The sequence below is a fragment of the Propithecus coquereli genome, unplaced genomic scaffold (genome assembly GCF_000956105.1).
Source record: "Propithecus coquereli isolate 6110/MARCELLA unplaced genomic scaffold, Pcoq_1.0 Scaffold162, whole genome shotgun sequence".
In the NCBI taxonomy this organism is placed as follows: Eukaryota; Metazoa; Chordata; class Mammalia; order Primates; family Indriidae; genus Propithecus; species Propithecus coquereli.
In genome coordinates this window covers 242773-254456 of record NW_012140747.1, presented here as the reverse complement: position 1 = coordinate 254456, position 11684 = coordinate 242773, and the positions used below count along the sequence as shown (strand labels likewise).

Sequence of the window (11684 nt, the reverse complement as noted above, 5' to 3'; positions counted from 1 at the left end):
TACCTGGGACTCAGCTCCACTCTGGAATTAACTCTTATTCTCTCTTTTCTTTTTCTTTTTTAATTCGTCAGACCACATATGCAGACGGCCGTGAGGCCCCTCAGGGCAGCTTTAGGCACTGTCAGCTCCTGCAAACGCATCTCCCCTCACTCTCCACCCGCCCAAGGGCCTGGAACTAGGCCTGGGCTTCCTCCTCCCAGGTGTGATCTGGCGCCCTCGGCCCAAGGTGAGGCGTGGCCTTCTAGAAGATTCATCGGGTAGGGGGCTCGCTCTGCTCCAGCCCTTCCCCAGGGGACGCCCTGTCCAAGTTTTGGGGATACCCCGGTTAGGCATCAATCAGGTGGCCTGAAACGTATCCCTGAAACACCTGCATGTAAAAGGTTTTGCTGCCTTCACCTGTGGTTTTTTTTTTTGTATTTGATAATTAGGGAGTAGCCACACCTACCTCCGTGTCTATTGGATAAAGAGGTGAATAGGGTTTCTTTTTCTTCTTTTTCCTTAAAGCACACGGAGTTCCCAGTTGGACGGAGGCAGTGCAGACCTGTCTGAGGCGGCGTGGGGCGAGGAGCAGTCCAGGTGCAGTACCCGAGCCTGCCCCGCACCCCGCCCGGGCTGGAGTTTCTGTCCCCTCCCCTCCCTTCCCCGCTGCTGTCCCCTTGGCTGGAGGACTGGCTGGGCCCCACAGCAATCCAGGCGTCCTTCCCTCCCCCCTCCCCGGCCGGAGCCCCTCTGCCTAGCAGAGTGTTAGGACGTGTGACATCCGCACCCCAATCTCAGCAGGAGGGGAGAGGGGAGGAAAATAGGAATGTCAACATTTATTTTCTAAAAGGGGAGGGAAAAAGTCTGTGGGCAAGCAGGCCATGCTGGGGGGAGGAGGAATCCACGGTTTGTCCAGGTAGCACATTCCAGAGAGTGAGTAAAGTGTCCAGGGATGCTGGACGCAGGTCACAGGAATAGACGACGTTTCAACAGGATGACGGGAGCTGTTTACCGCGCTGCTGGAAGGATGCCGAAGGCTTTAGCAGGCAGCGTGGTGCCTGCCGCAGGCCGGTGCGTTACCTGCCCTTTCCTGCTGGAAGGGCTGAAGCAACCAGTGACCTGCCCAGGGTCACACACCTCGCTGGGGACAGAAATAGCTCTGACTCCTCCTTCCTGGCTCTGACAGCAGCCTGCGTCTCCTTATTACTGTACTATCATTCCGATCTGAATCACTGAAATTGCTCCTAATTGCACGCCTCCGGTGATCTCTAACTGCCAAGCTAGCCCAGGTGGGACGGACTGAAGTTTTGCAAACTCCTGATTATGGAATTAAAATGCTGGGATGGAAGGGACAGATAGGGAAAAGTGTTTGAAAACGACTTTAAAACTGCTGACAATGGTCATATTTAGATGTTTTGCTTGTTTTGAGACAGGGTCTCACTCTGTTGCCCAGGCGGGAGTGCAGTGGCGTCATCGTAGCTCACTGCAGCCTGGAACTCCTGGGCTCCAGTAGCCGGGACTGCAGACATGTGCCACCATATCTGGCTGTTTGGGGTTTTTTTATTTTATTTTTTGTAGAGACGGGGGCCTCACTTTGTTGCACAGGCTGGTCTGGAACTCCCAGCCTCAAGCAATCCTCCTGCCTCGGCCTCCCAAAGTGCCGGGATTACAGCCGTGGTCCACCACACCCAGACTCAGATTTTTAAAAAATGAAAGTATCACCTCCAATGTGTCAATATTGGAACAGAGAAACACCTGGTATTCGAATGGCTGCCGTTCAAAAAGGCCCTGGGGGTCAACCTCTGATATTTCTAAGCAGTCAATCTTCACACTCTTCCTTTCTGTGCCTGCTAAATTACTGTCTCATTTTGGCGTTTTAACTTCCCTTTTAACCCTTTTATAGGCAGCTTTGGGGAGGGGGAGGGCCTGGGAAACAACCAGGCATTTAAATTCACATCCGTACACGGGGCTGGACACATGCTCTGGAAAGAAAGTAAATTCCACCTGGCAAATTGCTCTAACTGATTCATTTGTCCACGAAAAGACGCCGCCTACCTGCTTGCAGGTATTCAGGTAAATGACAGGTGGGCGGGACCTACTGACTGTTTCAATCCCTAAGGTCCTAGCAATGCTTTATCTGCCTTGGCTTCCGTGATGTCACCCGTTTCCTGCTCGGGACCGACCAATGCCCTCCTCCTTCCTCCAGGCACCTGTACACCGAAGCTGAGGCTGGTCACAGCTCAGGCCGCCCAAGGAGCTGCCCGGTCCACCTGCAGGGGTGAGAGGTGCCCACTCGCTGCTGCTTTGAGAGCCCCAGACAGACACTCGAAAAGGTGAGTTGAAACCCTCCGTTTTTCTCTCTTGGCATTTAGATCACTGGCCACGGAGGGATCTGAAGGAGGAATTCGAATGAAAAATACAAGCTGAATGGCTCAGCCCTGGCCGTCTGCCCCGGAGGGAGAAGCCTCTTTGGGAGGAAACAGTAGAGAGATGCCTTTGACATTCTGGTTGCACAGTAAAGTTCTCCCCGGCCGGATACTTAATCCTTTTTGTTTTTCCCAATCATTAATCCAGCCTCTGCTTGCCTTCCAACTTAATCTGATTTTTTTAAAACCCTGGAGAGAAGTGAAGACTTTTTTTTTTTTGAAACTTAGCTCAAAGGCACAGGCATGTCATGGGGGCCGGGGGTGGGAGAGCAGTCGGACTGAATTCAGGGTTGTCTTATTTTTGCCTTTTTTGCCTTATTTTGCTTAGCTTTCTGTATTCATCTCACCAGAGGCAATTTCGATCTAAGCCTGTGAGACATCTCCAGATTTTGTTTGTTTGTTTGTTTGTTTGTTTTTCCCCTGAAAGTCTGTTCCACAGACAGGTAAATTCTTTTGCCCTATTTAGAAGCCCTCCATTCCAGTTTTCCTCTCTCTTCTCCGAGAAAGTCTACCGTTTTCTGTGTTGAACACTCTTTTTCAAAACTGCTTTGCGGTGTGGATTAGAATTGTTTACATTTCGACCCAGACTGGCTGCCAGCTGACGTTTGGTTAAAGAAAAGATTATTCCCTCAGTGCCACAAGAATGTAACTGCAGGTCTGATTTTTAATTTTTTGGAACTCTTCCATTTTTTTTTTCTGTCTCTTTTGCTTTTAATAGCAAATATGTGGAGGATATTGCTCTGCCAGGACCTGACGTTTAGAGTAACTTTACCTCTAGGATCCATTTTTGTTTTCCTAATCCTTATCACGCAGCCTGTACTACCTCTGCTCTTGACAGCCCAGTCGGCATCGTCTACACCTGATTTTGTTGTCGGACAAAGGAAGGAAACCATTTCCAAACCCAATTCCCTACTGGGGTGAGCTGGAAAACTTTGGGAGAGAAATAAATCTGCGAGGCCCTTTATTGTAGATTCTTTCATCAGCTGTTTTTCTGAGATTTCCGTTAGCAAATATGTTTGCAAGGCAATAATAATCTGTTAGGAATTATGTTCCTGTTTATCCACCCAGAAGTTCAAAGTGTGTGTAAATTCTCCAAAGGTATAAATTGAAACAAGCTGAGAACACTTTTGCCTTAAACGGTTGCCTCTCACCCCTAAGAATCTGCCGGGCTCTTGTAGCCAATTTCTGTCCTGTTCCTTGGAGGCGTGTGTTGTTCGCCTTTAACTGCTCTTTGTGTCTGTTATTTTTCCTGAGTTTGTGAGTTTGAGGGGTGACCACTGTGTGTCCCTTACTAACATTCTCACTTGATTCAGAGCAAAGAGAGAAAAAGATCACCTATATCCCGAACCTTCTGGGTTAAAAATATGTCTTAACCTCTTTTGAAGATTGGATTCCTTCTGGTTTACCATGGTTGATTAGTTCTCTTCACAGTAGTTAATTTATGATTAAACAAATCATTTCATCACTGTATGTCGGTGTGTCTGGCTATTAAAGGAACAAAAGCTGTGGACGCTGTTATCCCCAGGTATAAAAAAGGAAAAAAATGACAGAGACTAGAATTCAGAGTCAGATTACGTAGAATGTAGTTGATCTGTTGGTTATTTGCACATCAGTACTGTCCAAAGTTTGTGTAGTAATAATTCTTTGGGTTCAAGTGGATATAAGGCCTGATGGAAAAATGTGCAATCTATTCCATTTACATCCTTGAGCAAGTTACTTAGCTTCTCTGACCCTCAGTCTCTTCATCAGTAATACGGAAGATAATATTCCCTATGATATAATGTGGTCCTAAGAAGTAAATGAGGTAATTAACGTATGTTAGCCTCTAGTGACTGGTGCTTAGTGGTGCCACATTAAGGCTAGGCCCTCTCCTGAAGGAATTTTCCTGAGGTACTTGGAGGAGACAGTCTGAGCGGACCAAGATAAAGATAGCACGTGGTTGCAATTGTTAGGAACTGTGATAGTTCTTGTTATTGTAATTAATTGTAAGTAATTAACTTCACCGTTAACAGTTCAGAGAAAACAGGCAGAAGGCAGGAGAATGCTTAAGCGATGTCATTAGACAAGCTGGGCAGATTTCTCTCCAGGAGCCTCCCAGGCAAAACTTTTAGGAGTTTCTGGCCTCTAGGTCACTCTTTCCTTTTTCCCACCCTAAGGCTCTCAGCCCACAACAGACCCGCAAGATGTGGTTCTGCACAGGCCTTGCGGGCGGTGGGGGGAATGTTCCGTTGTCATTTGCTGTGATCTGCCTTGGCAGGGAGCCCTTTCTGCCTTCAGCTGTGCTGTCCCCAGGGCAGACTGGGTGCTTGGTCTCCTCCAGTCTCCCAGATAAATACCCTCACCCCGGCCTCGGGGAGTGTCCGTGCCAGGACAGGGGCAGGAGGAGGCAGCCTGCCCTGTACCTGGAAGGGAGGCTCGTGAGCCGTTGTGAATGTCATGGGCCCCCTAATGGAATATCCTGTGCCTTTCAATGACCTTGAGTCATTGCACAAGCGCAGGTGCATGTCCAGGCCCCCGGTAGTTTCTCCAGGTCGAAGGGATAATGCAGGTTGTCGTGTTCTAGAGTAAGGGATTAGTGGATTGAGATCAATAGGTTCTAACCTTGAACCTACTACTAGTCTGTTTGCATAGGGGACTCCGCCAGTTGAAATGCCTGGTCTTTTGCAGACTCTGGGAAAGGACCTCAACCTTCCTGCCTGTTGGTTTCCTTTTCTATATTTTTTCCCCCAAAAAGGGATGCTAACATGGTGTAATTCACAAACTGTTTTCAGTCCTTACAGCAGAAGCCAAATGGGCTACACACCTACGCGTGTGGGTCAGACTGCCTGGAGGGGCCGGGTGATGCCTCACTAGGAAATACTCATCTATTCATCTCATTCTAGGTGGAACAGTGCCACTTCTTAAGAATATGGTCTAGGCTGGGCGCAGTGGCTCACGCCTGTAATCCTAGCTCTCTAGGAGGCCAGCCTGAGCAAGAGCGAGACCCCATCTCTACTAAAAATAGAAAGAAATTAATTGGACAACTAAAAATACATAGAAAAAAAAAATTAGCCGGGCATGGTGGTGCATGCCTGTAGTCCCAGCTACTCGGGAGGCTGAGGTAGAAGGATTGCTTGAGCCCAGGAGTTTGAGGTTGCTGTGAGCTAGGCTGATGCCACGGCACTCTAGCCTGGGCAACACAGTGAGACTCTGTCTCAAAAAAAAAAAAAAAAAGAATATGGTCTGGTCTCTGGCATCACACTAGCAGGGGTCAAAACCCAGTTCTACCATGTGCCTCCTGTGTGACCTGGGACAGTTCCTTTAACCTGCTTTCCTCAGCTGTGAAAAGGGTTATCATGAAGATGAAATGAGTTGAAATATGCAAAGTGATTGGAATGGTACCTGCCATAATGTTAGCAGTTACTCATATTATTTTCTTGAAAGGAAAGCATAGTGGGTAGAATCAGACATGTGCATTTGAGACCCAGTCCTGCCATGTAATGAGTAGCCTAAATAAGTTCCTTAATATCTCTGCCTCAGTTTCATCATCTAGAAAATGGAATACTTTCCAAACTCAGTACTGCTGTGAGGAGTCACTGAAATAGTTCCATGTAGAGTGTCTGGCATGTAGTAAGTGTTCAGTAAGTGTTAACTATTGTTACATTCTTTTTAAAAATTATTATATTGGTTACAGTTAGACTTCTTAGGTCATGCTACAGTCAGGCTATAACAATGATGGAAATAGTCGTAAGTTAAGGTCCAAAGGCTCTGAGCAAAACAGATTTCCCAGAAAGGCCCCCAAAGGCTTGGAGGGAAAGCCTGTTAACAAAGATTATCTTGTTTGTCTTGGAGTTCCGGGGCAGGGTGGCTGCCAGTTGAAATGCCTGGTCTTTTGCAGACCTGTGAGCAGTGGGTGGGATTCTGCCATGTGGGTCAATAGTGGATTCTTCTGGAGCAGTGATGCCTGGCTTCACCTCTGTCTCCTGTCTCCATGACCTTGACCAGGACCTCCTTTTTACATTCAAATTCTTCACTTAGAGTGGAGAATATAGGGTCTGCTAGGATTTTGACTACATGGAAGGCCATGAGTAAGATGCTACCAAAGAGAGGACATAGAAGGGAGGCTCTAAAATGTGTCCTCCTCATGGCCTCAGTATTTGTGGACTTCCTGGTAGTACAGAACTAGTCCTGATATTTATGGCTGGCATTGCATACACTCACTTTTGTGTGGGTGGCAAATTTATTGCCTTGTGACAGTCCCTCCAAAGTATCAAGGGCTTTTCAAAACTATGTAGAGGAAAGACTATATCACCCTTCCTGCATTCATGGGATTAACTATCTACTGTCCCCAAAGAATAGGGTTGACATGAAAACCATAGAAAACCATAAAAGAATGGAAAACAGCACTGAGCTGAACTCAGGAACAGAAAATGTTGGTTGTCTCGTATAAGCTTCGTGCATTGACCATTTCTTCCTTGTTTTGTTCTGTGTGACATGAGGACACCACAGTGACCTTGTTAGTTACACAGAGACATACTTCGGATCAGTATGAGGAAGAACTTTCCATGAATTAGAGTTGTCCAAAAATGTGGTAGGTTGCCTTTGCCGGTACTGAGTTCCTTGTCACTGAAAGTGATCATTTTTTGGTATATTTTAGTGCCTGAGGTGTGTTTGCCAGATGAATGAATGAATCAAGAAATGAATGACAAAACGGATTTGTGTTTCTTCAGTAGCGCATACACTCATCTGTAAAACGAAGATTATATCACTGATGATCTCATAGGATTATTTTAGAGATTAAATGAAAACATACATGTCAGTACCCAGCACAGGATCATACACAGAGCAAACTGCTTACTAAATAGTAAGAATTATATTTTTTATTTTATATTCTAAAAAGGAGAGGAGAAAAGGAATTCCTGCTTCAGGTACAGGGTAGACAACATGACCTCCGAATTTGAGATTTGCAGTTTTTATGATTGTTGCTTTATTCTTATTCCCTTCGTTCCTGCCCTTCTTCCTCTGCCTCTTCTAAAGGAACTTCTCTGTGCCCTGGGGAGCCACTTCTAACACTGGTAGTAGGTTCCATCCCAATTAACTAGGAACATTTTTTAGCATCACTGATTTGTGACTTGGAATGTGTGGACTTAAATTCCACCATTATTTTCAAGTGACTCGTATTTGCTTCTTGTGTTTAACGCATCTGTCACGGGCACCCAGAAGACTTTACCAATAGCAGAGGTGCAAACGCTCCAAGAATTTTCTTTAATAGCCTCTTGGCACAAGAATGCATGCATGATGGTGAGGTCTAATTATGTCATTGCTGTCTGTTGAGATGATTTCCATAACTTGCTCATGACTGCTTTTGTCAGGCACGTGGCCTTTTTTGACTAGAGCGCTGCATGTTTAGGCTTCCGCGTACTCACGTTAATACATGAGTCACCTGTGTTTTCAAACTCCTCGTTAAGTATTATGGTCATACTTAGATTACGTCTTCCACAACACACACACGCTCAGCCATTCTATCTGTGGCCTTTTTCTCCCTGGAGGCCCTTGCAAATTTGGTCTAATAGTCATCTCCGAAGACATCTGTGTTCTAACTTATAAATAGATTAGAAGGAAATTAGTACATTTTTATACAAGGGCAGAGCTGCTGTTCCTAAGAATATAGCAGTTTAAGTGGCTGCCACCCCAAACGATTTTCCTTATTTCCAAGACGTGTAGAGTGTTGAAATGGATCGTTGGGGCTATTCACCCCATTCCTGTGGGAATACCCCTGGAAATACATAGCCCCTCATGTATTCATTTCATAGGGCTGCCATCAAATTACCATAAACTTGGTGGCTTAAAACAACTCAGATTTGTTCTCAACGTTCTGGATGCCGGAAGTTTGAAATCAAAGTGTCAGCAGGGCCATGCTCCCTCCAAGGCTCTGGGAGAGTCTGCCCTTGCCTCTTGCAATCTCTGGTGGTCCCAGACATTCCCTAGCTTAGGGCTGTATTATTCCAGTCTCTGCCTCGATCCTGACGTCACCTCCGCCTCTGTGTGTGTGTCTTCTTCTCCTCTCTTATAAGTTTCTCTTGTCATTGGATTTGGAGCCCACTCCGATAATCCAGGATGATCTTATCTCAAGATCCTAAACTTAATGACATCTTCAAAGATCATTTTTTCCAGTAAGGTCATATTCACAGGTCCTGGGGTTAAGATGTGGATGTCTCCTTTGGGGGGCCGTTATTATACCCACTGTACCCTCCAGCTGACATCCACATACACCATCGCTTCTAACTACTTTCAGGGGATTTCTTGTCCACTTGGAGGCCGAAATATTGGGCAAAGTACAGGCGAGGAGAGAGTTAGAATTGGCGGCCTTCACCACTACCATTATTTCTATGTTCACGGCACAGTAGTGTTTTATACTCTAAAGACCTACTGAGTTCTTCCAGTCAACAGTGTGATACATGTAATAAAACAAATCAGTGAAGGCTGTCTTAGATTGCATTAGTAGACAAGTAGTATCCCGGTCAAGGAAGTGACCACAGAATCCCAAGTTCACCAAACCACAACTGGATAAGTGTTCATTTCCAGGCGTCAAGTTTTCAAAGGGACCTTAACAAGCTAGAAGGCATCCTGCGTGGACCCTTTACTACCACCTGGACTACCCAGGGAGACGATTGGAAGAACCAGAGACAAAGAGAAAAAACAAGGGAGAAACCACCAATGCTGTCTCTAATTTGGCAAGGGTGGGTAGGGAGTTATCATATTTTAAGAGAGTAAATGTGATGATATTTGTTGCAAGGAAAGGCAGAACAAGGGCCAAAGGTCAAAGCAACAAGAGAGAAGCACTGAGCTGTTCGAAAGCTGACAAGCTCTCCATCCATGGAAGCGTTTCAAACAGAGGCTCATAGGTCATTCTTTAGGGACGTTGAAAAGAGGATTTTTTCACTTGGTGAGAATATAATATCCTCATCCAACTCAAAGCCCTATGACTTATGACTCCTAAATAAATAATTGTAAAGCCTCAGCTAGAGGTCACCATGTGGGTCGCATCAAGAGAGCTCTCTTTTTTGACGGATGCATTTGCTTGGGTTCTTCTCCTCACCTGGATTCCTTCCCACTTGTCCACGTCTCATTTATCTTTCATCGTCCTTCCCAAGGACCGCCTATTCGTTAACTTCCCCTGATGGTTCTGGGCCACACTCCTGTGTTGTTGTGTCCCTTCTCCTCCAAAGCTTGTCCATGGCTCCTGTTTCAGGGCACCAAACTCATTGCCATTTATTGTGTATTCTCTTGCAGTGTTTTAACATTTTTTTCTTATGCGTGAGGTCTGTTTTCCTAATTAGACTTAAACCCATTGAAAATGAAATTGACTTCCCTATGAGAATGCCCAGAAAGTTTAAGGCCAATGCCAGGCATGGACTAGGCAATCAATGAACACCTGTAAAATTGAAACACAGCAGGAAAATGTTAAGAATTCAAATATCTTTATCTTGTCCTTGCCTCCATAAAACTTGATTGTAAACATTTCCTGAAATTATTTTTCGGCTTCGGATGGAAGAATGCCAGCTTGCTTCTTTTCCATACTTCTCCTCTGACATCAGCACTTCCCGGGATCCTGCAGTAACTCTTTGCATGAACAGAGACCTTAGTCAATGCAAAATACTCTGCTTTCATTTCTATTGCTTGCAAGGGGTCAGTTCTATTTCACCGTGTTTGTAGACTAGGAAATGGAAGGACATCTTTTCTGTAGCAGAGTTCTTACAAACAAACCCAAGTGTGATACCCCTGGGGAAAGGTGGTAAAATCTGTCAGGAGAGGCAAAGCTCTTGTCTAACCTGCTTGTGAGAGGCCTTCTCTGGCTTCTAAAACTTGTGTCTAATTGGCTAGCCACTTGGGACCCTTTTTCACTTAACTGCTTCCTTTACTTTTTCCACTTTCTGAACATCAGTTATTGACTCCAGATGTGTTACGTTGTCTTCTTTCAGTGCAATTCTCCTGTAATTTCCTGACACATTTCTGACCTCTTTAAAGAACATTTATATATATATATTTTTTTGTATTTTCTGTAGTGTTAGCAGTACTATGCAGGCTAGTGTCATTCACAGATCTCATTAATGGGTGGCTTACTGCCTCTTCAAGGTCATTGACTTGGATGTTAAGCAGAAGCAGAGCTAACCCAACCTTTGCAGCGGCCCACGAGCACCTGGCTCCCCGCTTCCCTCTGCAATGTATGCCCCCCTCCCACAAGCACACACATCACCCCTCGCTTCCAACCCAGGCTGTTGGTTCAAAGAAAATTATTAGCCCATGCGTGACCATTTTTATTAAGGTCACTAGACCTAATTCTTTCCCATTGCATATGTGTCTATAAGCTAAGGAATAGCCCAAATAGCATCTGCCTGTCCTCTTGTGTATGTTTGTTTACAGTTGCTATTTATTTAAAAATTAATGGCATATTATTGATACTTTTAAGTCTCACTGAATTTTTCTAAAATCTGAAGTGTAACCATTAATTTACTTTGTTTAATAGAGAAAACTAGAGTTTGACTTAACTTTGACAATTGCGTTTCTTCCAATGATCTAATTTAGGAGTTAGAGCCAGGGCCAGGGCAGTGCTTTGGCACACGTGTCTGCTGGACGAATTATTTTAGAAAGAGATTAGGCTGTCGATCGAAGAAGGTACTGGCATCGGTCCATTTGGTTCCTCCGTGGGTATATTTCTGCTCTTCGCGGTCTGGAATGGAGTCCCTGACTGTGATTGTGATCTTTGCACTGAAGTGTGGCCCCAGGGAGACCCACTAAGCAGTCTTTCTGCTCCAGGGAGCTTCAGCTTTAAAGCATCATGCACAACAACAACAACAACAAAACCCTTAATCTCAGTTTCTTTAAACTAAAAGTTATCTGGGAAATCGTCAGCTACAGGGTTAGCTTTCACGTGTTTGAAACGCACTGTAAGATGTTAGGGTTGGTTGAAGGGCTTAAAAGATTTTGAGCATCTTTTAAATGAGTAAAAATTACAAAGCAAACCCAGCCACAGTAGGATGGAGCCTCATGATGTTTGTAAAATGTCACGCTCTGTGTAGTGTCCACGCTGGAGAGAACTGCTTATTACTTGACCAGCTCTATCACATACTCATGAAACAAAGGTCTTACAGGATCAGCCCATTTTGTGTTCTTTTGAGACCTTGCTTTGGATTACCCCTCTTTCCTCTTACTTGAAGCAAGTTGCTCCTGCTTGCCCTGAACCCTTCGGCAAACTGTTCACCTGGCATCTCTGTCAAAGCTAACAGTCCACTGGAGCAA

The 11684-nt window shown here is 45.2% G+C and overlaps 1 protein-coding gene across 1 annotated transcript in view; it reads left to right on the top strand.

The window, feature by feature from the left end:
- Positions 1 to 2114: 2114 nt before the first annotated feature.
- Positions 2115 to 11684, top strand: part of LNX1 (ligand of numb-protein X 1, E3 ubiquitin protein ligase) — a 108539-nt gene continuing 98969 nt past the window's right edge. The window contains exon 1 of the mRNA XM_012641117.1: positions 2115 to 2312. The gene's annotated coding sequence lies outside the window, so the exon portion shown is untranslated. The remainder of the gene's footprint in view (positions 2313 to 11684) is intronic.